Source organism: Asterias rubens, chromosome 15 (genome assembly GCF_902459465.1).
Source record: "Asterias rubens chromosome 15, eAstRub1.3, whole genome shotgun sequence".
NCBI lineage: Eukaryota > Metazoa > Echinodermata > Asteroidea > Forcipulatida > Asteriidae > Asterias > Asterias rubens.
In genome coordinates this window covers 10,834,465-10,861,546 of record NC_047076.1, presented here as the reverse complement: position 1 = coordinate 10,861,546, position 27,082 = coordinate 10,834,465, and the positions used below count along the sequence as shown (strand labels likewise).

Genomic DNA, 27,082 nt, shown 5'->3' with positions numbered 1-27,082 from the left:
ATATAAAAATGTGCTAAAACAAATTTAAACTAGTGCGCCCTTCACATTCGTGCTGTTCGAAAAAGAAACGCAACAACGGATCTGCAAAAGGTGGAATGAGTGGTTTCTATAAATCTATTAAAGGCACTGGACACCTTCGGTAATTTTTATATTGACCACTCTCACTTGGTGTATCCAAACATGATGCAAACATGAACAAATCTGTGAACATGATGACTCGAAGTGGTCTTTGAAGTTGCAAGACAGTCATGACAGAAATAACACCATTTGGTGCACAAGGTGGGTGTGTGCTTTCAGATGCAAAATAAAAGCCATCAGGCCTGAAGTATTTGGATATTTAGTTGAGAAATTACCTTTTTCTCAAAACCTACGTTACATCAGAGAGAGCCGTGTGTTTCACTACCAACAGCTCCCCGTTGCTCATTACCGAGTATAGGTTTTTATGCTAACAATTATTCTAAGGAACTACCAACCATGGTGTCCAGTGCCTTTAAGAAAAAAACATAATAATTGTGGACTTACCAACGAATAGGTTGTTCTGGTAATCCAGACGGTTAGAACGTGCGTTGCCATCCTTTACAAATGTCCAGTCCTTCCACAAGTGCAATTTCAATGTTCATTAACGCTATACCTTCTCAAGGTACGAACTTTCACGATGATTTGGAGCAAATTTTCAACATCATACCAGGCGCAAACTAAACATGAACAACCTGCTGGTCATTCGTTGAACAATGTGTGTTCCATTGGCAGACGCCAGCTCAGCTGATCCAGTGCACTTGATGACCTCAGTGATTGGTACAAAATAGTCTACAGTAATTCCAAACCGAGTGATCACAGTTGTTCCTGAAGTCAGTCTTTTTTAGAAAATGCGAGTGCTAGCTAGTCCCCGGTACTGGAATAATCCAATTGGACGCAGCAGTTAGGAAGAGCGTGGTATACACACCCGTTGACTGCCACGGACTGAAGTAGAACGAACCACGGGGCTGCGATAAAGACTATTCACTTAAAGTTCAGCAGTCACGCTTCCCTTGTGTGTATACATGTAGTTGTTGTGCAGTGCCCTTGGCCCGATGAGGACAGTCCTGCGGTCGGCTATAACTGTCCAATAAACCGATTAACACATCAATATGACAGTAAGAGTGTGGAAGTAACTGTTGCACCAGGCATGTCACTCTCTAAAGTGGTTCAACTCTCTCCAGTACACAGACCACAACACAAGGCTCGGGGACGTTGGTCACATGTGAGCTGCAAGAAACAAAACCACGTTTACGGGTCATATTTTGTCCTATCAGTTACATTTTTAATCAACTGGAGATAGTACTGCAGTATCAACAACCATAAATTATAATATAAAAACACGAAGACATTAGCACAGGCTGGATCGTAAAATAGTTTGCGGCGGACTGTATAGTAATACTAAATTTACATTATTAATTTCAGAACGCCGAGTACCGTCTTGCTTGTAATTTCGTACACGTGTTAATAACTACGAACGTGTGTTATGCCTTTCTTACAAGTTCAAAGGGTCTCAAAAATAATACATTTGATTATCTAATAACATGTTTTAGCTTTATAAATGAGTGAAGGAATTGCATAATTGTTTTTTGTTATTTATTTTAATTATTAGTATTATGGGTATCTTATCTAATCACTCGTTTTATATGGAACGCCAAAGAGGCATTTAATCATCGGTGATGGTCTTTTGCAACCGGTGATCAAATTTGTCATCGGTGGTGGTCCTATGCGATCGGTGATCAACTTTAGTGATCGGTGGTGGCTTTTTGCAATCGGTCAACTTTAGTGATCGGTGGTGGCTTTTTGCAATCGGTCAACGTTAGGGATCGGTGGTGGCTTTTTGCAGTTGGTCAACTTTAGGGATCGGTGATTTGCAATCGGTCAACTTCAGGGATAGGTGATGGCTTTTTGCATGCGGTCAACTTTAGTGATCGGTGGTGGCTTTTTGCAATCGGTCAACTTTAGTGATCGGTGGTGGCTTTTTGCAATCGGTCAACTTTAGGGATCGGTGATGGCTTTTTGCAATCGGTCAACTTAAGGGATCGGAGGTGGCTTTTTGCAATCAGTCAACTTTAGGGATCGGTGGTGCCTTTTTGCAATCGGTCAACTTTTGCAACCGGTGATGGGATTTTGGGATATCCAAATTTTGCGTCCGGTCGGTGCAGGCCTACTTCAAAACCTATGACTGTGTAGATTGTGGATATTAGTTGTTGTTATTTTCTAGTTCACACCACCAGGGAGGAATAAATTACACTCACCAGCGGGTTGACTGACTTACCAAACATTTTTAGAAGAGTACCATTTTATACTCAGATAACATACATACATTGGGCAATCAGTTATTCCAAATTATTACATCAAGATTTATTAATATCTACAATTTTTGGGGTATTTTATAGCAAAAAAAATCTCAACAAATTACATTACTTTGTCATTTTTTAATTGTTTCGACAATATTAAGACATCCTGTGCCACAGCTTTGACACTTTGCCTTGAAAATTGCATATTATGACCAATGTCGGTTCAATGCCGGTACCAAATCAGTATTGGCACAAAAAAGTTGTTTTATACCATATTTGCCAAAATGGTGTGCCACTTCGAAACCAGTTTTGGCCCAGAGAAAAGTTGTCTATACCATTTTGTCAAAATGGCGTGGCGCTAAAAAAAAAGTATTGGCCCAGAAAAGATTGTCTATGGTGCAGCTACAAAACCAGTGTTGGCACAATAGAGGTTTTCTACCATTTTGCCAAAATGGTGTGCCGCCAACAAACCAGTAGACAGATGACAGAAAGTAAAACTTTCATCATCAGACGAAAATTCAACCAGCATTTTAACTCGTAAGTTTTTATTAATAAAAAAAAAATGCAAAAAGTATATCAAATATATTAAACTTAAATGAAATTACTTTGCAATAAAAAGGTTCATTACAATAAAGTGTAGTTGTCCATGATAAACACAAACAGAAAAAAATGAAAAAACAGCAGCAATGAATAAATCAAATTAAAAATGCTATGTAAAAACAAATAAAATAATAAAGGAGGTATACATTTTAGAATGTTGTTTTATTAATAGTATTCGGTTTCTCAAAATGCCGGTACCATCAGGGGTCGATTTCACAGAGAGTTAGGCCTAGTCCTAACTTAGGACATAGTCCTTGGAGATATAAGAAACGTAAGGCTAGTCCTAAGTTAGGACGATTAACTCTTCCTAACTCGAGATAAGACTAGTCTTAACTCTTTGTGAAATCTACCCCAGCTTCAATACCTTGCATGGGCTAATTCCTTTTTAAGTGTCAAGTCGGTTTAGTAATTAGAACATATTTCTTTACCGTTTTGCCGAGGCCAGTATTGGCATGATTGGCCCCGAAAAGGTTTTCTAAATGACACCATTTTGACAAAAATGGTGTGCAGCTACAAAACCAGTATTGGCTCAATGAGAGGTTTTCTGCCTGTTTTCCCAAATGGTGTGCCACAAAACCAGTATTGGACCACTGCAGGTTTTCTACCACTTTCCCAAAATGGTGCACCGCTACAAAACCAGCATTGGCCCATTAAAGGTTCATCATATTGCCGAAACGGTGTGCCGCACAAAACCAATATTGGCCAAGACAGGCAAACCTCCGTCCTAACTAAAATAAACTGCTCACAAAAAGTAAGGAAACTTTTTTCAATCCAGTATATTTGTTATTATTTATTACTCTCTTTGTATATGGTATATATCAATGCAAAGCTGAACTGTTCCTCTTCAAAATTATACCACAGTTGCAATGATTACATGTTGCTGAACTTGGCTACACGAATAACAATGAGGCAAAGTCACAAATCAAATGTGCCAAAATGACCGTTGTCTGTGAATGGTCAATAGGTAATGCTCAATAATCAAACCGATCAAGCTTTTCAGAACCATTCATTAATGGTTTACACAAAGATTTGCACCAGTGAGCTCATCAGAAACAATTAACCCTCATCTCTTGAAAAACCATTGTTTGATGGGTATTTGCAAGAGGATATTCTATACAGCCGATTGCAGTCCCATACTTGCAGACTCTAGGACCAAAAAGCCATCTTTCAAGATGACAACGCTCGCCCCCATCGAGCCCGACTGGTGACTGACTACCTGAACAATGTTGGGGTGCACCGAATGGATTGGCCCGCTAACAGTCCAGACCTGAGTCCCATGGAACATCTGTGGGACCAGCTTGGCCTCGCTGTCCGCGCCAGAACCACCAACACATCAACTGTGGCTGACCTAACCAGGTTCCTTAAGAATGGAACGCCATCCCTCATCATCAGCGCATCACAAGACTTTTGTGCAGCATGAGAAGAAGGTGTCAGGCTGCCATCAACGCCTTCGGATCAACCATGCTCGTTACTGAACTTCTTGTATCAATAAAGTGTATTAAGATCAGTAATTTGTCTTGCTCTATACCAAACTTCTTGTCTCAAAAGTGGATTAAGATCAGTAAGTTGTCTTGCTTGTTTCAATTACAGTGTCAATTTAATTGTTCACACGGTAACACAAAACTGCTAATTTTGGCACATTTGATTTATGACTTTGTCTCATTCTCATTAACGTGGTCAAGTCCAGCAACATGTAATCATTTCAAGTTTGGTATCATTTTGAAGAGGAACATTTCAGCTTTGCAATGATATATACCATATACAAATAGAGTATTAAATAATAACAAATATACTGGACTGAAAAAAAGTCCTTACTTTTTGTGAGCAGTTTAGTTTGCCTCTATAAAACCGACATTGGCCCAGTGTGGGCACTTTACTAGCAAGGACATGACGCTTGACCGGAAGAAGGCCAGCACTGGCCCAATTCTGGCTCAATATCATTATCATAATTAACGGCACCGTATCGAAACTCGACGCCGGTACATGCCACCATTGGCCCGATACTGTATTGTTTGTTAGGCTATAACTGAAAAAAGGTTTGAACATAGGTTGTGAAGTTCTTGGGATATTGTCCCACTTCCGGTTGACCTGAATTTAGTAATTCAAGTCGTCTCCTTTCATGAGACCATGAGACCCAAAAGTTCACAATAGCAAAAAACAGTGTAGGGACACGAAGATGTACCGAACCCAGACAAGCACACTCGAAGCTGTAAAACAGATTCTCCTACATGTTGATGCTAGTTTGTTTTTTTTCTGTTTTTTTTTCCTTCAATGTGCACTTACACTTCATAAAATACGTTGCTGGCCTAGAGTTCTGGGCGAAAAACAACTAACCAAACTGTACAGGCCAGTGCGGTCGAAGTCCTACCAGCTTATACACCCCCCCCCCCACGCTCCATCCCTTTCCGCAAAAAGAACGAGGTCTGATTCCGATCACAATAGTTGATGTCCCCAAAATATTGACGATTATTCAATCAGTCGATGTGGCATTATACAATTCATGACCACCTCGATCGAGGGGGTCGAATTGAGATCGAGGGGGTCAATTGAATTTGAAATCAAGGCCGTCTATGCCGGTGCGCAGGTCTGGTGCCTTGAGCGACAATGTGCTGCCAGGTGGTTCTCTGTTGCGCTCCCTTGTTATGCGAAACATACTCGGTGCAGTTACGGTTTGAAAGCGCCGCTGGAACATGTTTAAAGCAAAATTACTTGTTACAGAATGACAGACGGTTCTTGAGAAGCATGCATTCTGAAGATGATCGCGTTTTTTCCAAGATATCATCGAAAATTAAAGTATCAAACATGTTGAGATACGTTCCCTTCCAAGTAATGTAGTTTTAGAGAAAAGCTTAACCAACAGCTTAATTTTAGAACAGTTCCAGACATGCCGTTCAATCCTTATTTTGTTGCAGCTTCGACGACCAAAATGAGCCTAAAGGTTTGCTAATGTTTGCATGCGTTAATGAAACACCACGTGAGTTTATACTGGACTTTGACAGTTACCAAAAGTATACATTGCATTAAAGCCGTTGGACGTTTTCGGTAAACGGTATTGTCTAAGGCCCACACTTCGTGTATTACAACTTATTATAAAATAACAAACCTGTGAAAATTTAGGCTCAATCGGCAGCGGAGTCGGGAGAAAATAACGGGAAAACCCACTCTTGTTTCCGCACGTTTCCCCGTGTAATAACATGTGTTCAAAATAAATTCGTAATTCTCGCTATCGAGAATTGATATTGATTTAATGTTTTCTCAAAAAGTAAAGCATTTCATGGAATAATATTTCAAGAGAAGTGTTTCACCGTTACCTTCTGTAAACCCTGTAAGTTATTTGTAAATCTGTGAAATTTTTTTTATGTACAGAAAGTGTATAATGGCTTTAACAGATTTTGTAAGATTGCTTGAGCACAGACACATGTTGTTTGGAAAGCAAGGCTGCATTACCATCCACGTCCCGTTTGATCATGGTTTGGTGAACCATCGGGTACAGAACCCCAATTCCCCACCGGGATGCCGGGAGCAAGTGCAGCGACCCTGAACTTCAGCATTAGATTATACCACATGCTGTCCATGTCACAAAACAACCCTGAGCTAAAAATAACCAGCATGTCGTTCTTGCTAGAGTATGACAACGTAGGGTGTGGAACACTGAAGGGGACAGTCGGTTGTCTTGTTCTTAAAATCCTTATGTTTTTATGCAATGTGTTGAAATCAGTTTTCTCCCAGGGGAGGTGCATGTGGATTCCGGCAGTTCAAACATAATCAGTATTGGAAGCTTATACATTAGCAGGTGGGTCTTGGCAGCAATTCATTGTCAAAGTCCAGTATAACCTCGAACCCATGACTTTTGCAATTCTAGAGCTGTGTCATGCCAACTAGACCACGAGATTTTCATGTAAGAGGCAGCTCGAATCCTATAATATCATAGCACCTGGTACAAAAATTAATATTATATCCAATATCATCGATTCAAATTTTACATCTCCTAAAACATACTAATGTCGTAGCCCAAAATCGCCCAAGTCCACGGCACCGTCCCTTTAACTATGGATAAAAAAACTCAAACTTAAACTTACTTGGTGTATGGTAGACATTATTTACAACCAAAGTTCCTGGATAGAGCTGATTTGGTCCTTGATCCTTCGTCAATGCATCCTGTTGGGTAATGATAACGGATGTTCAATTATATTAATAGAACAGTTGGTGCTTTGCCCTCAATTGCTTAGACCGAGAACAATCATGAACCAAAATCATGTATTCTTGAAGGTCATCATGACTATATCAGCCGAGGACTATAAATAAATGTTCCTTTCTATTTTTGTGTCTGTTTGTTTTCAAGTGGTCTACTACTTTGTGATAGTTTGTTATCCATGGGGTTAACTTTAAAGGGTATATACAACATAATGTGTTTGTTCTTAAAACGAATAATCCGTACTTGGAATGCACAGTATGAAAAGCGTTACTGACAGTAACGCTTATCAGATTAAATGTTTGACATAACCAGTGTTGTGCTTCATCATCAATTATATTTCTTCAATTTGTTGAAAACAAACATCAAGTAAAACACATTTCAATTCTTCAATTCATTGTTTAATATTAAATTTCGCTTTTTAGTTGAACAATTTGAACACTTGAACGCGACAAGCGTAAATCAACAACCTAATGCCCAGCGTATTTTGGCTAATTTGGACAGGGCGATAGCAACATGCAACGATGGTTTACTATCGAGTAAATGGTTCCCCGGGGCGCATCGCCCATGTTCCCCTGAGTGAAATACACGCGTTGCGGTAGCACATTGCGTGATTAGTTCTCGACCAAATAACATGATAATTATACTATCTTGGTACAGCAAACATGTTTTGTTAATGAGCTATGATGGTTTTCCTTCGATAGTCTGCATGTAGTCACGCACATGCACATTGTATTAAAGCTAAGGTGTAAGTTTAGTGGAAACACTCTTAAAATTAATGGCAAAAAAAAAACATTTCGGGAAGTCTACAACAAGTGCAAATTTATTTATTTTTTGAGAAACATTTCACTTCGAGGTATCATGGCTACCGTACACAAAAATATCATATCTTATCCCCCCCTCATTTTTTTTTTCATCTGAGAAGTGTTCTGGCAGTAACGCTTCTTGTGTATGCCAATTGCGGGGGGGGGGGGGGGTAGGGTATTCTACTATTCCTGCGTATAGACATAACCGCTCTGCAGCCGATTTCACGAAACTCTAGGTTTAATCCTAACTCGAGTTGAGACGAGTAACCCGTCCTAGCTTAGGACGGGTCCAATGCATCATACGTATTTGGATACGGGACTCAACTCATCCTAAATCCTAAGATTAATCCTAAGTTAGGAAGAGTTTGATGAAATCGACGGCTGGACATATCGGTGACATCTCTACAACGCGACCACCTTTTGCAATGAAATGTTCAATCGAACACCAATATGTATACTTTGCCTTCAACTTGTATTCATTAATGTCGAACAGCATTGCGATAATGAGAATAGTGTCCTTCCAATTTAAGTATAAATAGTACAAAGTCACCACACGGACGAAACTCACTCAAGATGTCTGCTAATTGGGGTCACAAAACGGCGAATATTATCGAATTGATATTAAATTAAAAATAGAACGCCTGGCTCAAAACAAATATTTGGAACGTTGTTTAAATGCACAAAATGCAAACAATTATAAGCGTGGAGAAAATGAAGGTTGACCGACACGCTATTATACATTGCATGGATTATATATTCTTATCATGAAAGCTCAATTTTCTCTGTAATTAACCATAATTATGTCCGTATCAAAGGCAACGAAATAATGTGTGGTCATACTGTTAAAGTACTGTCGATTGTTAAAGGCAGTGGACACTATTGGTACGTTCTCAAAATAATATTGGCATAAAACCTTTCTTGATGACGAGTAATGGGGAGAGGTTGGTGGTATAAAACATCGTGAGAAACGGCTCCCTCTGAAGTGCCATAGTTTTCGAGAAAGAAGTAATTTTCCAAGAATTTGATTTCGAGACCTCAAGTTTAGAACTTGAGGTCTCGAAATCAACCATCTAGACGCACACAACTTCGTGTTGCAAGGGTTGTTTTTCTTTCATTATTATCTCGCAACTTCGATACCCGATTGAGCTCAAATTTTCACAGGTTTGTTATTTTATGCATATGTTGAGATACACCAACTGTGAAGGCTAGTCTTTGACAATTACCAATAGTGTCCACTGCCTTTATGGCAATCGTAATAAGAAGTAGTAATTTTTGAGGTCTTCATGAATATACGAATTCTCACACTATTTGAGTACATCCGGTAAACAGGACACCTTTACTGAGAATGCCATCTCTAAAGGACTACCAGATCATTCTCTCTCAACCGTCGGACTTGCCTTTTATCATGGCCTTTGTGGCTTGGACATACATACATACAAAAATGTTGTATTTACCGCCATTTCATCAAGACCACAGCGGTTTGTGATGAAACAGAGAAACAATTAAACGCAGACAAATGCAAGTTAAACCAAACAGCAAAACAATCATTGTGGGAACAGGTGTGATTTCAGATGCTTCTTGAAAATATGAAGTGAATCAGCAGAGCGCACAGATGAGGGAGACTATTCCAAAGTTTAGGAGCGGCAGAAGAGAAGGATTTGTCAGCAGCTGAAGCAAGAGATCTGTGGGTTATTTTGTGTTCGACAAGACGAATAGTGTCGTTTGATGACCGCAGGCCGACTCTTCCCGGTGTGTACAAAACCAAGCACGATTTTAAATATGCTGGCCCCAGATCATTAAGGCATTTGTAGACGAAGCAGAGGGTTTTATATTGGATACGTTGGACAGCTTCATAAAGATGCGATCCCAACCGACTGGAAGGGGGACTCTAGGTACGTGATCTCCCCTTGCAGTGTCTTGGCATAGGAGCTCCCACGAAGCTGTCCAATACACGAAGGCCTTGACAACAATCTACTCTCAGACGGGACATAGGGACGAGGCCGACCAAGCCTCAACTAAAAGGATATCATCAAGAGAAAAGTGATACCGGGTAAATTTAACACAAAGTCAAGGCCATCTCTTGCAACCAAAAGAGCCGACTGAGGATCGGATGTCAGTAATTGAAGCATGATAATGATAATGAAGAAGTCAGACGGAAATATTATGTTGGATTCATGAGAGTGTTAGACTGGTGTGTCCCCCCCCCCTATTTTTATTCGAAAGGATAAAGACTTGGCTTTGTGTTACGTCGGATTCAACTGCCAACCTCCATGACAATTGCAACGTAAAATCACTGGGAGGTCTAAGTTTATTATGGACGTGGGCTAAAGGTATGACGTCAGCTGTTCGGGCTAGGACAGCGTGAGCTTTCAGATTAAAAGCAATTGGAAACTTTGGAACGCTAGGTGGCAGCAAACCTACCAGGTAAATTCTCTGAGCAAGCGCACATGACCACGAACAATTAATTTGCTTAGTCAGTCTGCCGTCACCAAGCTTCCCAAAAGTCGACAAATACCCCCGAGGTAACCGTACTTCGTCTTGAGCGCCACCCTATGATGAGGAAAATTCATTGCCGAGGCGCAGTTTGTCCTTCCTCAGGTCGAACGGTAGTGTCAAAGATAAAGATTGTGAATGGTGCCAGATTGATGATTGGTGATTTCCATTAAAAGGTTAATTGATTTGATTACTACATTCAACAAGCTGTGAAATGGAATTGTATTCGGTAACTGCCTTTTATCGCCCAGTGAAATTGTAATTCCAATGTAAGGTTCTTGCAATTTAGTTTTCGTACAAAAACGAACAAATTCAACTGGAGTTAAGAACCATTACAAGCTGAACATTCGAATACTCTAGTGGTTGCCCCCTGACACGCCAAATTGCCCGCCCCCTGATTCCCCTTCAGCGGATGTGAACCAGATAACGCCCATGACGGGGGACGAGAAAGTCAGTGCCTTGGGATTTACAAACAAGCTAAAACCATAATGCTTTGTCAGTTATTTAATCTCTCAAACTCAAGTGTTTCATAATTGGAGACGCTTTCCTTCATATGGCTGCTTTTTTAGGTCAAGAGCCTAGTTTTATTCGTACCCATCGCTGTCTTGCATGTTTGAATGTGCGCCCCGTTAGGCATACTTGACTTTTGGAAGTTATAGGGGATCTGCAGCAAGCTCTCTGGACTGTTGAAAGGCATGTTGTTTTGTATAAACGGTTCTTGAATACGTTTATATTGGCTGTTGCATTGAATTTACATTACTATGAACCACCTTGCAATGTAGAGTATAGCTGATTGTATTCGAATGGTGGTTCGCTGTACATTGTGTTTACCTTTTTTTGTTCTGTTAAGCTCAACGTAAAGAAGGAAAGTTAAGTTTATCGTGCACATGTGTTGTTAAAAAAAAGAAAAACACAAAATTATAGCATTTAAACTGAAAAATCATGTGCATATAAAATAACACCAATGTACACGCCTTGGCAAAAAACAGTGTTATTTAACAACCGTGTGGTTGAATCTTTCTTCGGTATATTTGAGAACATCCATATTGTCAAAATTTAATTATTAGTTAGTAATATTAGAAATGCGGGCTTATTTTGTGTGAGTGAGAGAATGATATGTTTAGCATTTAAAGAGACTCTTGTAATTATGGTAAGCAAAGATTGTTGAGATGCTCATTAAGTCTGAGTTTACAGGGAAATTATTTTGTAAAGGTTTAGATAAATAAACCGGAGATTGACATGTTTGTTTGTCAAGGCGATACCAGCTCGCCACCTTGACCCCATCCACTTCAGTCCCGGTTCCAGTCCCCGGAAAACCCGACCGTGAGATGTCACTCAGATCTATCTAGTGTTTATTAAATTTACAGTCTATTATTAATAAGTGACCCAGTTACCTTCGATACCAATCATTCAGTTTGCCCTCACACATACAAGCTAATTACTATTTCATAATCAACACAAATTTGTGGAATGTGGATGTGTTGGGAAACAAGCTAGGATTGTTTTTAGTAGAGAAGAGTAATGAAATACTTCTGCCTTGATTAAGCCTTCTGCAAACAAAGACTGTTCCAAATTGTATTTCCTCCCAAGATCATTTGCAGAATGGAACAAACTACCACAAGATATTATTGTATATAATTGCTTTGGTTTCAACCATTTGTACGTATCTCCTTTGTCATTTTGTCAAGTAATCTTTATATTTTTTAATTATTGTATATTGTATATTTCTTTTCATATTTTTATATTGAGCTGGTCTACTGTTGTAATTGCCTGCAAAGGATGATTAAAGTTTTTTTAACTGACAGAATTGAATTGAATTGATTTGAATTCGCCAAGGGCCAACTATTGGTATTTAAGGATGCAATTCAAGCGGACAAGGTTTAACAACATCGGGGTGGGAGGGAAGTGGGCACTTCAAGTTGAGATGATTTGTGATGAGTTGTTAATAATAATATTAGTGGTTTGTGTTGTGACTTCACACTTTGCACAGCATAATATAAGATTGATACACGGCTGAGTAAGATCAATCTTAGCTCTATGTACAATCAAACCCCAATGTATTTTACCATTACATTACATGTTCACTGGTCCCAAGGTTGTGCCAAATTGATATTCAATGAGGCGATAAATGACAGTGTTAGGTAAATACACAACAGTGTCCATCCACTTTCATGGGTCATTATAATGTCACATTTGAAGCAATATTGTTAATGTGTTTACACAAGGTCAATAAATTAACATTTATAATTTAAGACACTGATAAAGGCGCAACAAAAACAGTGTTACACAGCCTCGTGATAAATTCAAATTGTAGGCGTTTATCTAGTCAGCCGTCTTAAAGTATACCAATACTTTTTTGTATGAATACATTACTTAATGGGGGCCTATGGGGAATAAGCTTTTCATTGCAGCGCCAGTATATTAAAATGTTGAGCAAATAAGAAAACAAAAAAAATCATTTAGGGATATTTCTTTAAAAAAGTTTATATTGTGAGCTGGATGGTGTATACATGCAAATCAGTACTGTTACGCATTGTCCACAGCGGAACCAGACGTCTGTGACGTATGTGTGCATTGCAAAGCGATCCAGTTCCTGTAGAAAGCAAACTTTAAGAATCGACCAAGGAACAGTCATGACTTTACGACTCGACGCCTGAACCGGGGAGTTTCCAACCCGTGTGTGTTTAGCTTAGCACCCGGGGTATTTTCTCGGTAACCCCTATCCCCTCGGAGTAGTGGCTGCGTTTTTTTTTCGTGTTTTTTTCTTCTTTTTCGTCTGGATGTATGTTGTGTTGGAATCAAACCAAAGGTTCAAGTTGGTTCCCGGTTTTCCAATCAGATTCATGTCTGTCACCTTTAACCTTCAGATTTAGGATGGTTTCGGCAGTCAAGATATTCATAATTGGAGCATGTATCGAGCAAATAGGTTTAAAGGCAAAGTATACCTTATGTTTGGAGAACCGTTGGATTGTGTGTTTTTATTTTATTGTTAAATCGTGAGACATAATCACAAGGGTTACAAATTAGACAGGGGCTGTCAAAATTGCTGCTACGTTGTGCGACTAAGACTCACGTGGATGTATGCCTACTGTAACATTAAAGGCAGTGGACACTATTGGTAATTACTCAACATAATTATTGGCATCAAACCTTACTTGGTAAAGAGTAATGGGGAGAGGTTGATAGTATAAAACATTGTGAGAAACGGCTCCCTCTGAAGTGACGTAGTTTTGGAGAAAAAGGTAATTTTCCACGAATTTGATTTCGAGACCTCAAGTTTAGAATTTGAGGTCTCGAATTCAAGCATCCGAAAGTACACAACTACGTGTGACAAGGGTGTTTTTTCCTTTCATAGTTATCTCGCAACTCCGACGACCAATCGTGCTCATATTTTCACAGGTTTGTTATTTCATGCATATGTTGAGATACACCAAATGAAAAGACTAGTCTGTGACAATTACCAATAGTGTTCACTGGCTTTAACACCATGTTCTAGTACATGTGCTCTATATCCCTTTTTCGGATACGACGTTTTAATTTGTTATAAAGCAATCATTCTGTGTGCTCTTATTCTCTAATGAAATTGGGTAATAAGTACGTGCGTTGTCAAAGTGTGACAGCCAACTGTCGTGACCATCAGATAATATCTGGTGGGCGAGGAGATTTCATCTCCCGGGAATTTGATGAGAAAAACATTTTAAGGAAAAGATAAAACCATCACTTCCAAGACTCTTCACTGTAGGCCTTAACGGAAGTTAGTAATTGGAAATTGTTGCAATCCTATGTTGTTTTACATACATCACCAAAAACCGACTCTATAAAAAAAATAATAATTGGTGCGTTTTTGAGATATTGCCGGCAATCTGGAGCGATTATGTCCACAAAGTAGAAAGAATCTGTAGTTTGAATAACCTAAGAAACGTTACTGCCAGTAACGCTTCAGTACCTCAATATGAAAAGTTTACTATCCATAGCTGCTTCTTGTACACTATTAGTGGTGCAAATCTGAAACACAGAATTGTTTGTACACAGACTTGTGTTAAACAATTTTGATTTCTTCAAGTCGTTGAATCCGAGGTATATAGAGGTGTGTTTGTAAAACGGTTTACCCTGAAAGCAATTTTCAGCTCAGGGACATAATTGCGTTATTTCGTTTACAGATGTTCCATCAATGCTACCAGTGTTGATGTTAACTTCCCACTTTATTCAGTGAGGGTTGCAATCTTAGATTGGCAAAATATATCCTAGATTTTTTAAGGATGTCGAATGCAGATGGGCAAAGTTGCTGGGGTTGAATCTTAAGAATGTGAGGTATGTTTTCGTTTTGAAGATGAAGTTTCCACTGTTTTATATTTAAAAAAAGTTGGTTAAATATTTTTAGTTATTTTCTCCCACCCGCCCTTCCCCAGTAACGAAAATTATTAATAGTTATTTTTTTTTTTTCAAAGCGGGGGTTTATAACAGCTTATCTCATTAAGGAATGATGTTTGGATTGCAACAAACATTAAACACAATAATATTGTATGCAGGGTATTCCAGTTGCTGGCAGTCAAAGACACGCACCGCTTTACAATACAGCACAAATTTGTGTTTGCAAATATTCTAGGGAAGTTGTTTTCTTCAAAGGGTTAAGTATGCATGTATGAATAGTTACTGTTAATTTACCATTTCTATTATTTATTTTTATGTTTTTTATTACAACGAAAATCATGTGAATTCATTTATTTACTTATTTTGTATTTTTATCTGAACAATTTAATAACAACAACATGCACAACAAGAAGAATGCAAGTCAACAAAATTAGCCAATAGTCTTACTTTGTCACGCAATGGCCATCATCCCATCAACAGCTGACCTGGTAAACCAAAATTCCATATTTTTGTCATTATGATTTTTCTAGGGCACAGTATGGTATCTTTCCGGAATGCGGATGATCAAGATTGACCTCAATTTTTCCCCGTGCATTATTGTCCTCTTTTTGGAACGAGCGATATTTCTGGGTGAAGAAAAAACTTGCTTCCCAAATCCAGTTGACATGTGTGCTGAACGAAGGGTTGGTCTGAGCTGAAAGAATCAATAGTGTAATTTTCTTTTTCATTCATCACTTTTGTAGCATGCACATTTTCAGTCAGTCGGTGGTATACTATACCTGCTTCAATAGCTGGCTCAGTTTTTTGGATGGGCGGTTACCAGCACCGGATTCGAGCAGAGTGTGGGTTCGAGTCCCGGTCGTGACATTTGTGTTTTCAAGCAAGACACTTAACCATGATTGCTTCGTAAAAGTTGGGAGGTGTGCTCTTTGCTTTACCAGTCAGGCTTCTTATGGATGATACCCAAGCCTTCATGCGAAAAGAATGTAACGAGGGTAACTCTGTTTCAGCTGGAGAAGGTGGCAACGGCACCAGGAAAAAAATTGTTAATTGTAGCCCACACCTTGAAGTGGCCCTTCAGGCCTTGTGTGTCTGGCATCTTGCATGCAAAACAAATCTGGATGTTTTTCTTATTTTTTTCCCGTCTAACTAGGGCGTACATCTTTTATAAACTAATGACGCAAAAAATTGCCCGGGGCTAGAAACTCTTCTAATTAAATGTCGACATTCTATCCACACTGCCACTCCAGTTATTAAGTTATAATCCTTTTAGATAATTGCGATTTGCTAATTTGCGTGAGCAGAATTTGACGCACGTTAAACGACGGTTAATTGGGCAATTGTCTCTAACGAAACTTTGCATCGACTGGAACGCTTAAAGTTACTGCATTGGAACTCCTCAAAATAATGCTCTTAAGATTTAAACGACCTATGATTAAATAACCATCCACGAGAACACCAACATTGTTGTGAAGTTGGCAGCCCCTCTAAAGAAAACCAAGATTGGTCATTTTGTTGTTCCAAATCCAATAATGAGGTTCAACAAACTAGCGACGTGTTCCTTCATGAAGTTATTAAGCCGAACAACATCAGGGGTTATAAAAACAGTGGTTTACTTTAATGTAAAACGCGCATATCCGTCACTCAGTGACGCTCCTCTGGCGCTGTAACATACAGTATGTTCAGCACAGTATACGCAGGACTACGTTTGAATTATTAGACCTTATCCTTTAGCACAGTGTAAGGGTTTACAATGTGCCGCTGACCGATAAAGTGCACTGAGTTACTCTACGTGTATTACACAACGCACGGGACTCGCTGTAGGCCTATGTCCCATCCGAAGGACGCAACAATATTGGTTAAGGTTTCAAGGACACAAGTGCTCTGATCCACTCGGCCACGAATAAAATTGTTTAGACTTCAATGTATTTCCAACCAAGTTTATCACGTTAAAACAAAATATATGGTCGAATATAAATAAAGGCATGGTGCCCCTTTAAATGGTTTGTATTTCGATCCAGACAATGTGTTAACTTTCACAGAAGAATTTAATGAATGGTCACAACCCTGTGTTATGACATGCCATGCCTTCCTATGGTAGCCGAGCACGCATCCCACTAATGTCAATATAGACAGTTAGTCCTTAGAGATGAATGGGTATCGGTTGAAGATGCACAAAAGGTTTCTACCTAGGAGAGAGATTCTAGCCTGGGAATAAAGGAATCCGGCGTGTAATTCCTGCCCAAGGGCGGCTTGTATCACATCCCATCCACTCTCTACATCAGAATGGGAACACATGGTACAATAATAAGTACAATTTCGTATCAAGTGTTATTTGGGGCTTTGAGATAGTGGGCGTGTTAGGATTGTTTGAAGGGGAAGATCTGTCAGCTTGGAGCTTAAAGATGATGTTATTAAGATACTTGGAATATTTGAGTGCACTTCAGTAATATTTTTTTTTCGCGCGGAGTGGCATTCTGCGTGTGTGAGTTATTTTGTAAGCCAAGAAAGCAAAATGTTAGGCGCGTCCGTATAGACAAGGGGAGAGGGGATGTATAGGGAAGAGTTATAGTGGTCATAATTGTGACCATATGTGACCATCCACCACCAATAGGCTGTAAAGTTGCACTTGTACATTGCAGAGCCTATTAAATTGTTTGGGTTTTCAAGAAATCTTTGAGAAATCTGAATAAAAAAGTAGGTGGCTTTGAGAAATCATAACTTCGTCAAGAAAAGTCTGATTTAAATGTGGATGGTATCATTTTGAAGCTGATTACACACTCTCTCCAAAAATGCATTGAGCCCACAACTTACAGCCCATTGGTGGTGGATGGTCACATATGAAGGTAAATCATGATACAAGACAAAGTGTGAACAAAGTGTGTTAGAAACGACAGGGAGCAAGCCAATATTGAAAAAGGAAATGGCTGGTACATTGTTTTATGAAATGTACAGCAGTTCATAAAGGATTAAGGAACACATTGTCATTAGTACTGCGCTTTGGGCTACAGGGGAGTGGGGCTATAGGGATCCAGACCAATACTGCAAAAAGAACATTGCTGTTAAAAAGCGATTAAAGGGACGAATTGGCTTTCATTCGACGCTTTTGGGCTACAAGTGGAGTGGGTAGAAACTATAAGGTGACATAGAAATAAAGCAACAACAAAAACAACTGATACATTATTTTAGGAAATTAACTTCAGGTGGTAATGTTTAAAGGGACTTTATAAGGTAGAATATAAAGATCCATACAAATTCATGTCATAACAAACCTTTTACTGTTCCAAGCGCCCAGGCTAAGGCAATATGCACCTTTAAAATGTCTGACTAATTGAACTGGGTTAATATTACAAGAAGTCAATCATTCTCATTCGAAGTTGGTCGGTACATACAGCTGTGCTTACAAGTTCGCCACACCTTCAAACCTTCCTGCTTTCATTGTGAACACAAATATTTTAAAAGCTTTTTAAAACATTATTTGACACTATAGTTTCGCCCATAAATGTTGGGAATATAAATGGTTTACACAATCTTCAAGTGCTACCAGATGGTTAAAAACCCGCCGCATATTTGTGTCAAGTGCAAATTTGACATATTGCCTTCAGTATGCTGCCCTTGATGACAAACATCATCTTTGAGTGCATCGGGATGTTTATAGTAAGAACATAAGGTCCATGCTAGACTTGTGGTCAAGTCGTTAATGGTCTGCCGTTGTGAGATAGTCGAGTCGTGGTGGTGGCGATAATGATTCAGGTTTTCGCAATAGTAATAGAGAGGTTTCGCAGAGTCGAGGATACGAATAGGCATACAGATATCGAACCGTACGCGTCCGCGTCAAGTGAGCTGTGTAGTTTTGTTTCTTGAGGCTCAAGAGGGCGCTAGTACACAATAGTTGACTGTTTCGAGTGCTATGGTTAAAACTATGACTCCCGAGGTGATCCCCGGAGCGTTCTATTTTCCCGAGGCGAAGCCGGTTCTATTTTCCCGAGGCGAAGCCGAGGGAAAATAGAACGCTCCGGGGATCACCGAGGGAGTCATCGTTTTAACCATTGCACGAGTAAAAGCAGTCAATATTTGTTTTATAACACCCCAAACATTTCTTAATACTGTACTATTATTATTAAGTTACAGACCTGCATGCTGCAATCCACGGACGACGCGAATACAGACTGGAAAAAACTTGTACTGTGCTGCATGTAGTGTCGTGCAATCCGAAATGGTTACAGACTATTAATTTATCATCCTCGTACACGCAATGGGCGTCTGGGTAATGCACGCCATGTGCTAGTCTTCGGACTAGCGCACGGCAAACCGACGCACTATCACACGGCCGTCGTCTAGCAAAACTAAGACATGTCATGTGACGCGCTCTAAACCAATGAGCAGGGAGAATACTTGTAAGGGGTGTTATAATAACCAAATGGCTGCACCAATGGACAATCGCCATTTCTCTGTTTCGTCAGCATGGTGGTTAACAAATGTTCAACTACATCCATGTATGATACCACTAATAGACATGGTGAAAACATGGTAGGCCTACACTAAAGGAACACGTTGCCTTGGATCGGACGAGTTGGTCTATAAAAAGCGTTTGTGAACCGTTTGTTATAAAATGCATATGGTTGGAAAGATGTTTTAAAAGTAGAATACAATGATCCACACATATTTGCCTTGTACTTGCGTGGTTTTCCTTTTACTTTGCGAACTAACACGGTCGGCCATTTATGGGAGTCAAAAATTTGACTCCCATAAATGGCCAACCGTGTTTGTCGACGAGGTAAGAGGAAAACCACGCAATTTCGAGTGATACTTGTGTGGATCATTATATTCTACTTTTAAAATATCTTTCTAATCATACGCATTTTATAACAAACGGTTACAAACGCTTTTCAAAGACCAACTCGACCGATCCAAAGGCAACGTGTTCCTTTAAAAAATAACAATCCGCTACAAAAACATGGACAAAATATTTGTTTACTTACGTATATGGCGACAGATTCCCGTGTTGTGCTACTATTCTAATTTGTGTACAACGGTTATACGTCACATGGACCTCAAAAAGTGATGACGTACGACGTATCCGTTCACGTAAGAGTATCGGTGACTCTGCGAAACCTCTCTAATATACTAGGCCCATGCCGTTGTGTTAAGTATCAACACCACTTGGAAGCCAGGTCAACTGAACTTTGTTTAGCTGCATGAGCTGGTTACAACCAACTGTACCAACAACATGAATAACACGTCAATACGCTACCCCGTTGCCCCATTTTGCCAACAGCAAACTTCTTCAGTATCCACACAAATCGGTCGAACGCAATTCTCCAAACAAAGGAATAACTGCATTTAATGATGTTGACGTTCAACTCACCAACGATGCTATAGTACAGTATATACTTAAGTATATTGGAAACATCGCACACTAGATTGAATATGGCATAAATAGCTCAAGGCAAATTTGTCAAGTCTAAAATATTAATAAGATTATAGATTTATGGATGTTCGTGGTATTATTCTACTTCACAAATACAAGAACAATAGTAGACGAATGCATAACCTACATAACTAATTTTCTTTCAAGCATATTGGCAAGGCTTACATACTGGATTTTTCATGTTTACGGATTCGAATACTCTTCGTGTTGGTTTAGAATGTACGTCCCTAATCCATAATCTGTGTAGAAATACACTGTAGCCCTTTGGTCCACAGGATCAGTGACTGGCTATGTGGTAATTTTTGGAAGCACGTTGGCATTAGCTACAATATGTATTTAATTTTGGTGAAACAATCCTTCAGCAATGGCCTTAACAAAATAATGCCCGGATAGTATTTATTGCAAGGTATGTGGTGCTACGTTTGAATGTTGTGGCGCAATATTCGGCCAATCAAACCAGGAACACCAGCAGGACGAACCCGTTCTTTTTTCGACAAGTTCACTAGGTTAGTGTACGCGCGTTACAAAACACGTGACCAACGGATTTACGTCCCATTCGAAGTACGGAGCTTCATGGTTTGGAGTCTTGCTTAAAGGACACAAGTGTCACGACTGTGACTCGAACCCACACTCAAGCGCTTGACCGTTATACCACGACACGCGGCACAGTCTACCACACATTTTTTTTCTTGCACCTTGACTTCAGTTTGCACAGCATTTTCACATAGTGTCCGTGACCAAGCGCATTTGCACTCAACTACAACAATACTCCTCTACAAGAATTTACTGAATGGAAAACAGAAGTTACGTAAATATATCCTATAAGACGCAGAGACACGTCAACACTGACCTTCGATATGTTTAGGTATGAAAGTACTTGATTAAAGTCCCTAAAGTTAAACTTGTCCGGTAAATTTGTGGGAATCTGAAACTTAAAGGCTTTAATGAGGAAAAAACTCAAGAAAATAGCCGGTTGGTGACCGTTATTTGTATACAGCAAAGGCGCTGTGGGAAATCACAGTTTGGTGAAGAGCTGTCCATCGTCAATGTTATCGATCCATCGTTTGCCCAAAGTACACACGTTATTGAGTCACTTAACGGTTCCAGGGTATTGAAATAACAACAGGGAGCGCTTAACTGTTGTGTCAACAAAATCGTATGCTGCCTATTTTAGAAATGCTGAAATTATTATCATGAATTATCTAATCGCCTCGACAGGGGTGTTCAGCAACAATAACAGAGGAACAGAAAATGTAAAAAAATACACTCTACAAACTTCCGCGCCAGAATTGACACAGAACTGGGTTTCTTTAGGCCTGGCCAATATTCATCTCACCCAGAATATGCTTAGAAAGTGGAGACTTTGTAGTTGCTTTTGTGTTAACGTTTAACTGTGTATTGTGTACCACCAATCCAGGTTGATACTGTTTTAAGCATAATATTAGTAACAACACTTCCTTGCACACAGTTTTTGTATTCATTCATTTGTTTAATTTTCATTATTAATTTGTTTTCAAGGATAACAACTCTCTGTTGCCTCCTTCCACCCCAATAATTATTTCAATTACATTTCATACATTAAAATAAAATACCTATACTTGACCACCGTAACAGTTTGTTCCAATAAACACTCTATTTTATTGCAGGTAGATTGGTCAAACAGTGAAGTGTGTGCTGTTCGTTTTGCTTCTATACCTGTATCATATCAGCTTAGGGAGTTGTTCAACTACACGGCAATGACATTGCGCTATCATCAATCGTGCCTAACTACCCAGTAAATTGACAATTTTACGTCTCTTTGTTGGTGTCTTTATGAAGTGCTAATGAATGCATATTGACCCTGAGCATGTGGCTAAATATAGCCCTATCAATGTATATAATTAACCATGAAAGCTTGCGCGTCGTTATAACGATGATTACGTGCATACGGACGGTTAAACCCGCAGAAAACTAGGGACTTTGCTGTTGTGATGATACAGCGCCAGATTTTGCAAACCAAGGTTAGAAAATAATAAGGACTTGTAGGGAGCCCACATGCATCCCGCTATACAGGTGTTTATGGCGCAGTAAAACCGAGGCGGCTAATCGACGCGAGACTACTGGGGCCCGGGCTGCTCTCACTAGACTACTGCTCTCATTAAGGGCAGTAGTCTCGCGTAGAGTAGCATTCTCGCGAGATAGTTACGAGAGAACCTTTTCATCTGAACCTTTTCAGCTCGTTACCACCTCTTTCTTATCCCACGGTGTATGTAATCCATGAAGTACTAAAGTGTGTCATTCTGATGTTATTATGCCAGCATTTATGTTGAAAACGTTGTTCTCAATGTTTCACAATTATTCTGGTCATTTATTTATGGAGTATTTATAAAAAAAATTAAGACTCTACCTTTAAGGTGGGGTAAACACTTTCCTGGTTTCCCCACTTTCATCAGAACTCTCAGTTTTTGAAAAATGTGATCGCAAAATTTAATTTGAGACAGAGCCCCTTTTTTCAAAGGCACCGGACACTATTGGTAATATGTAACTAAAACTAATTGTTAGCACAAAAACCTGCTTGATGACGAGCAATGGAGAGCTGTTGATTGTACAAAACATTGTGAGAAACGGCTCCCTCTGAGGTAACGTAGGTTTTCAGAAAGACGTAATCTAGCACTCATGTAGTAAAAGACTTCAGTCCAGAAGCCTTTTATTATGCATCTGAAAGCACACAAACTTATCCAACATTGCGGTTTTTGGGGGTTTTTGCTTTTGCAACCTCGATGACCAATCGAGTCAAAATTTTCACAGATTTGTAAATTCATGTTGGGATTCACAAACGTCTTGGACAACTTACAAATGTGTCCAGGGGTCGATTACACAAAGAGTTAGGACTAGCCCTAACTAACTTAGTCCTAGAGTTAGGACGAGTAACTCGTCCTAACTCGAGATAAGACTAATCTTAACTCTTTGTGAAATCCACCCCTGTGTCTTTAAAGTGAGGGTCGCACAACTAAATTTGAGTTGGAGCCCATCTTTAAGAATTGTTCAATGCTTCACATACATCAAGTTTGCTTTAATTTCAAAACCCAGGTCATCCATTCCATTAAGCTGACGATAATAACAAGCCCAGGGGCCACATAACTAAAGAGCGACTTTTATGTCAGGCGTCTGATGAATTATAGCATTTAAGAAAAATCGTGTGACGGGATGGCTGAGTGGTTTTACGACTGAGCTGCACTGTTGATTAGTGATAAGTTCTTAAAGTGAAGGTCTACTTTTGGTAATCACTCTTAAAACTAATGACATTAAACACTTTGGGTTATAACCATACCAAGTATTTTAAATCGGGGGGATATGCATTGGGCAGTTATGTGACGGTTAATTGTATATCACACTATGTTTGTAACAAAGGATTTGAACCGCCTCTAGACTGGGTACTAACCTTGGTGGTCAAGTTGGTAAGACATCTACTCTTGAAAGGCTAAGGTCGTGGGTTCTAATCCCATTTTAGAGGTTACATTAATGTACAAGAGATAACCCTTTAAATCAAGTCAACAGATGATGGGACATCTCATTGAACCAGTTGAAGGAGCCGGTGCGTCAACACTCATCCAATGTTAATTGCCTCCCTTAAATGCAGCGCACGTGGTTACTCCGAGAAAACGTGTTACGCAGCTTGCCAACCGTAGCCGCTCCGCCGTGACGGAGGTCGATAACCCTCGTACAGCCTTGTCATGCGGGACTACCCAAAAGCACGTTGTCTGGATGCGATCAGGGCCAAATTGTATGGCTCTGCTTAGCGTAAGCAAATAATCGGCATTTACGGAAATAGGGAATTCCACGCTTACCCGAAGCATGGGTTAACAGGAAAGTTTTGCTTGTGTGCGTGCGTACTCCGCATTACTGGGCATTATCCGCTTACACAGCTAGCGCAATATTTCGGCGGTTGTACAGTAAGCGGAGAATGGTGATCGTAAGGGCAGAATACGGCTGTTCGCAGAGTCATTCGCTTAGCAGTTCCGAAACTCCGTGACGAGGCTAACCATTCAAACACTGGAGACGGTTTCACGCAGCCAGTGGCTGTGATCCGAAGTCCCTGGGTTAGGAACAACGCCCTGTAATAGCTCCGGCTGTGTGCCTCCGGTGACCAGATTGCTAGAGTGAGATCAATGATCGTGATCTATCAGATTACAGTAAACGCCCATGGCTCCTTAACTCAGTGGTGGTTAATGTTCGATTTCAGAAGGACTTGTCATCCAGTAAACGCAATTTGAGCATGATGCGTTATACAACTGACTGTAAAATAATAACAGGAAAGAGGAAAAGCCTCAGTGTTTCTGGAATGCTGGCTGTAAATTTCGCTCTCCCATTGTTTGAATTTGATAATTCATATTTCATTATTGTTATTAGCAGTTGTAGAAGTAGTCGTACATGTAGACTATTCCACTCAACCATTGGGCATGTATAAAGCAAAAGCTGCTATTCCTTGTCCAGTCTCTACACGCTGCTCTCTGTATTTTCACCTTAACAACATTTTTTTTTTTTTTTTTTAATATATGGTCAACAAAAATGCTCAGAAATAAATATGAGTATTAATGTATTGAGTGTCTCCCTAATGACCCAAATTTCATACCAGAGCCTGGCTGTTCAGCACGTAGCTGGAAGATGCCTCGGGTTTATTTCCTGCAGCCACAGGTTCAGCTGCTTCTGCAAGAAAGAAAAAAGGCAATACCAAGTTTAGGTTGACAATAAAATTTAAACTTGCTTTTTTATGTGTATTTGAACAGATATTTCTGTTGTATTTCCAACATTGCAGTGTAAATTCCTTCTTTCGATTTAAATTTGTCATTGGTCATTTCCGTAGAGTTACTAGTTCTCATCACAGATGAATACAATTACAAGTATGAGACTGTCTTGCATTATAGTTCAACTATCTATACAATGAATCTTAAATTTTAAAGTATAATACACTAATATAACAATCAAGACACAATCAATCTTCTCAGAACTCTTAAAAAAGGGCAAGTTAAAGGGGGTGACTTTGTATGGGGTGACTTTGTATCGGGGTGATTTTTGTAAGGGGGTGACGTTGTAAGGGGTGACGTTGTAAGGGGTGACCTTGTACTGGTGTGACCTTGTACGGGGGTGACTTTGTAAAAGGGGTTGGCTTTTATAAGGGGGTGATTTTTGACCCCCTCTTATATTGTGGAATGGTCCATTCTACGATATCAAGAAATTTGAGCGATAGGACATTGCACTTTGGAAAAAAATAATTAATGGGTAATATAAACTGGCTCTTTCCCTACAACGGAAGGTTAACACAAAATATGGATATCAATCATCAAACCAATCAATTCAAAACTTAAGAATTTGTGCTTCAAGGGGGAGGAGCGTCGTCAAATGATTGTGGGGTGACAGTCTCTATCCACTTACACATATAAGTTAACCTCATCACAAGGTTTGCTCCCAAAGGACAACACAAACTAATAACATATCTTAATCATCTTTTCCACCCAATTTCCCTCAGGTAAGTCATGAGCTCGTAAGCTTTCCTTAAATTACCCAACGACAGTCAGTATATAATTACCACAGCCAGCGGGTAACCATCATTGTTAGGCGATGGTAGCATTAATGTGAGCATTTCCATCCACTTGGGTTCATTTTGTATTTGATTTGCCTCCTCCTACCCCAATCACTGAGGGACCTTTGTTGATTGACACCCCTCTCGGCCATGTGGAATGGCATAACTTGAGCTTGCCGTTGTGTACAAAGTGGTTAAACAATGCATTTGATTTAGGAGTTCAGTCAAAATTAAACAAGATTGATAAATGACGCGTCTTTGTTTAGTAAATTAAATAACAAGTTAAAATTTAAAAATTCCAGGAGTTGCATGAAAATTAGTTTGAGTAAAAAATGAATGACAGTTATCATTGTTTATTTTATAATAGTCTAGGCGATTGGTGCAAAATACTGTAAGAATTGCTCAGAAAGTGATAAAAGTATGAAACTTGGCACAAGTATTCCTTAACCCATACTGAACCCATACTGAGCCATTGGAAAATGCATTTTCCTTGGCAACAGTTGCAAGGTAACGTATTTACCCTAGCAACGGCGCTTAGCCACCCTAGTGCACCCGGAAAGCTTGGTCCCATGTTCCAGAACATTCAGAGCTCTCAGTGGACATGTTTTAAAGACAATCAGGGTCATCAGGAGACAAACAATACTATAAGTGTCACCAGAAAACAAAAGAAACAATTGTTTTGTTGCTAGGGAATGGATAAACAGAACAAATAGTCTATCCACTGTTTGTTAGAATGTTGCTTCTATTTCACATTGCCTCTTGGTCCAGAGAAGTGAATCATTAATAGGGAAAATAATTTTCAAGGTTTTCATAATTGTTAATACAAAACCAAAATTTAAGTATTTAGTTGCTTAGTAACATATTTACCATAGCAACCATCCGAGTGCACCTATAAGACTGCCTCTGAACACAGGTTTTACTTTGACTGAACTCATTTATTCTAATACTGAAAAGAAGTGTTTACCTTATACCAGGAGAGCAATGGTATTTTACACCTTAAGCCTACATGGAATCCAAACATTGTTGCTACGTACTAATCAAAGGTATCAAAAAGAAACTAACAACTGACAATGTTGTCTCCTTTAGGCCTACGCTTTAAGCATCATCACAATTTCTCCTGCTTGCACGTTAAACAATACATTTTGATAATAAATAACAGTAAACAGTGAAATTGAGGGTACAACAGTGTGTGTATAGCCCTTTGGCCCCTTCACACTGAATAATTATCTTATCCCTGTGTGAAACAGCCCCAGGATGCCCCGGGACTTGTTTTACCCTACGATGACCCCATGTCACTTTCACTGTGTTTGTATT

At 39.5% G+C, this 27,082-nt stretch overlaps 1 long non-coding RNA gene across 2 annotated transcripts in view; it reads right to left on the bottom strand.

Annotated features, from left to right (window-relative positions):
- Window positions 1-525: 525 nt before the first annotated feature.
- LOC117300233 overlaps window positions 526-27,082 on the bottom strand; it is a 44,424-nt gene continuing 17,867 nt past the window's right edge. For both annotated transcript variants that reach the window (XR_004520151.1, XR_004520150.1), the window contains exons 2-4: window positions 24,821-24,894; window positions 6,995-7,073; window positions 526-1,245 (exon numbers count right to left, since the gene is read on the bottom strand). This is a non-coding gene — a long non-coding RNA (uncharacterized LOC117300233). The remainder of the gene's footprint in view (window positions 1,246-6,994; window positions 7,074-24,820; window positions 24,895-27,082) is intronic.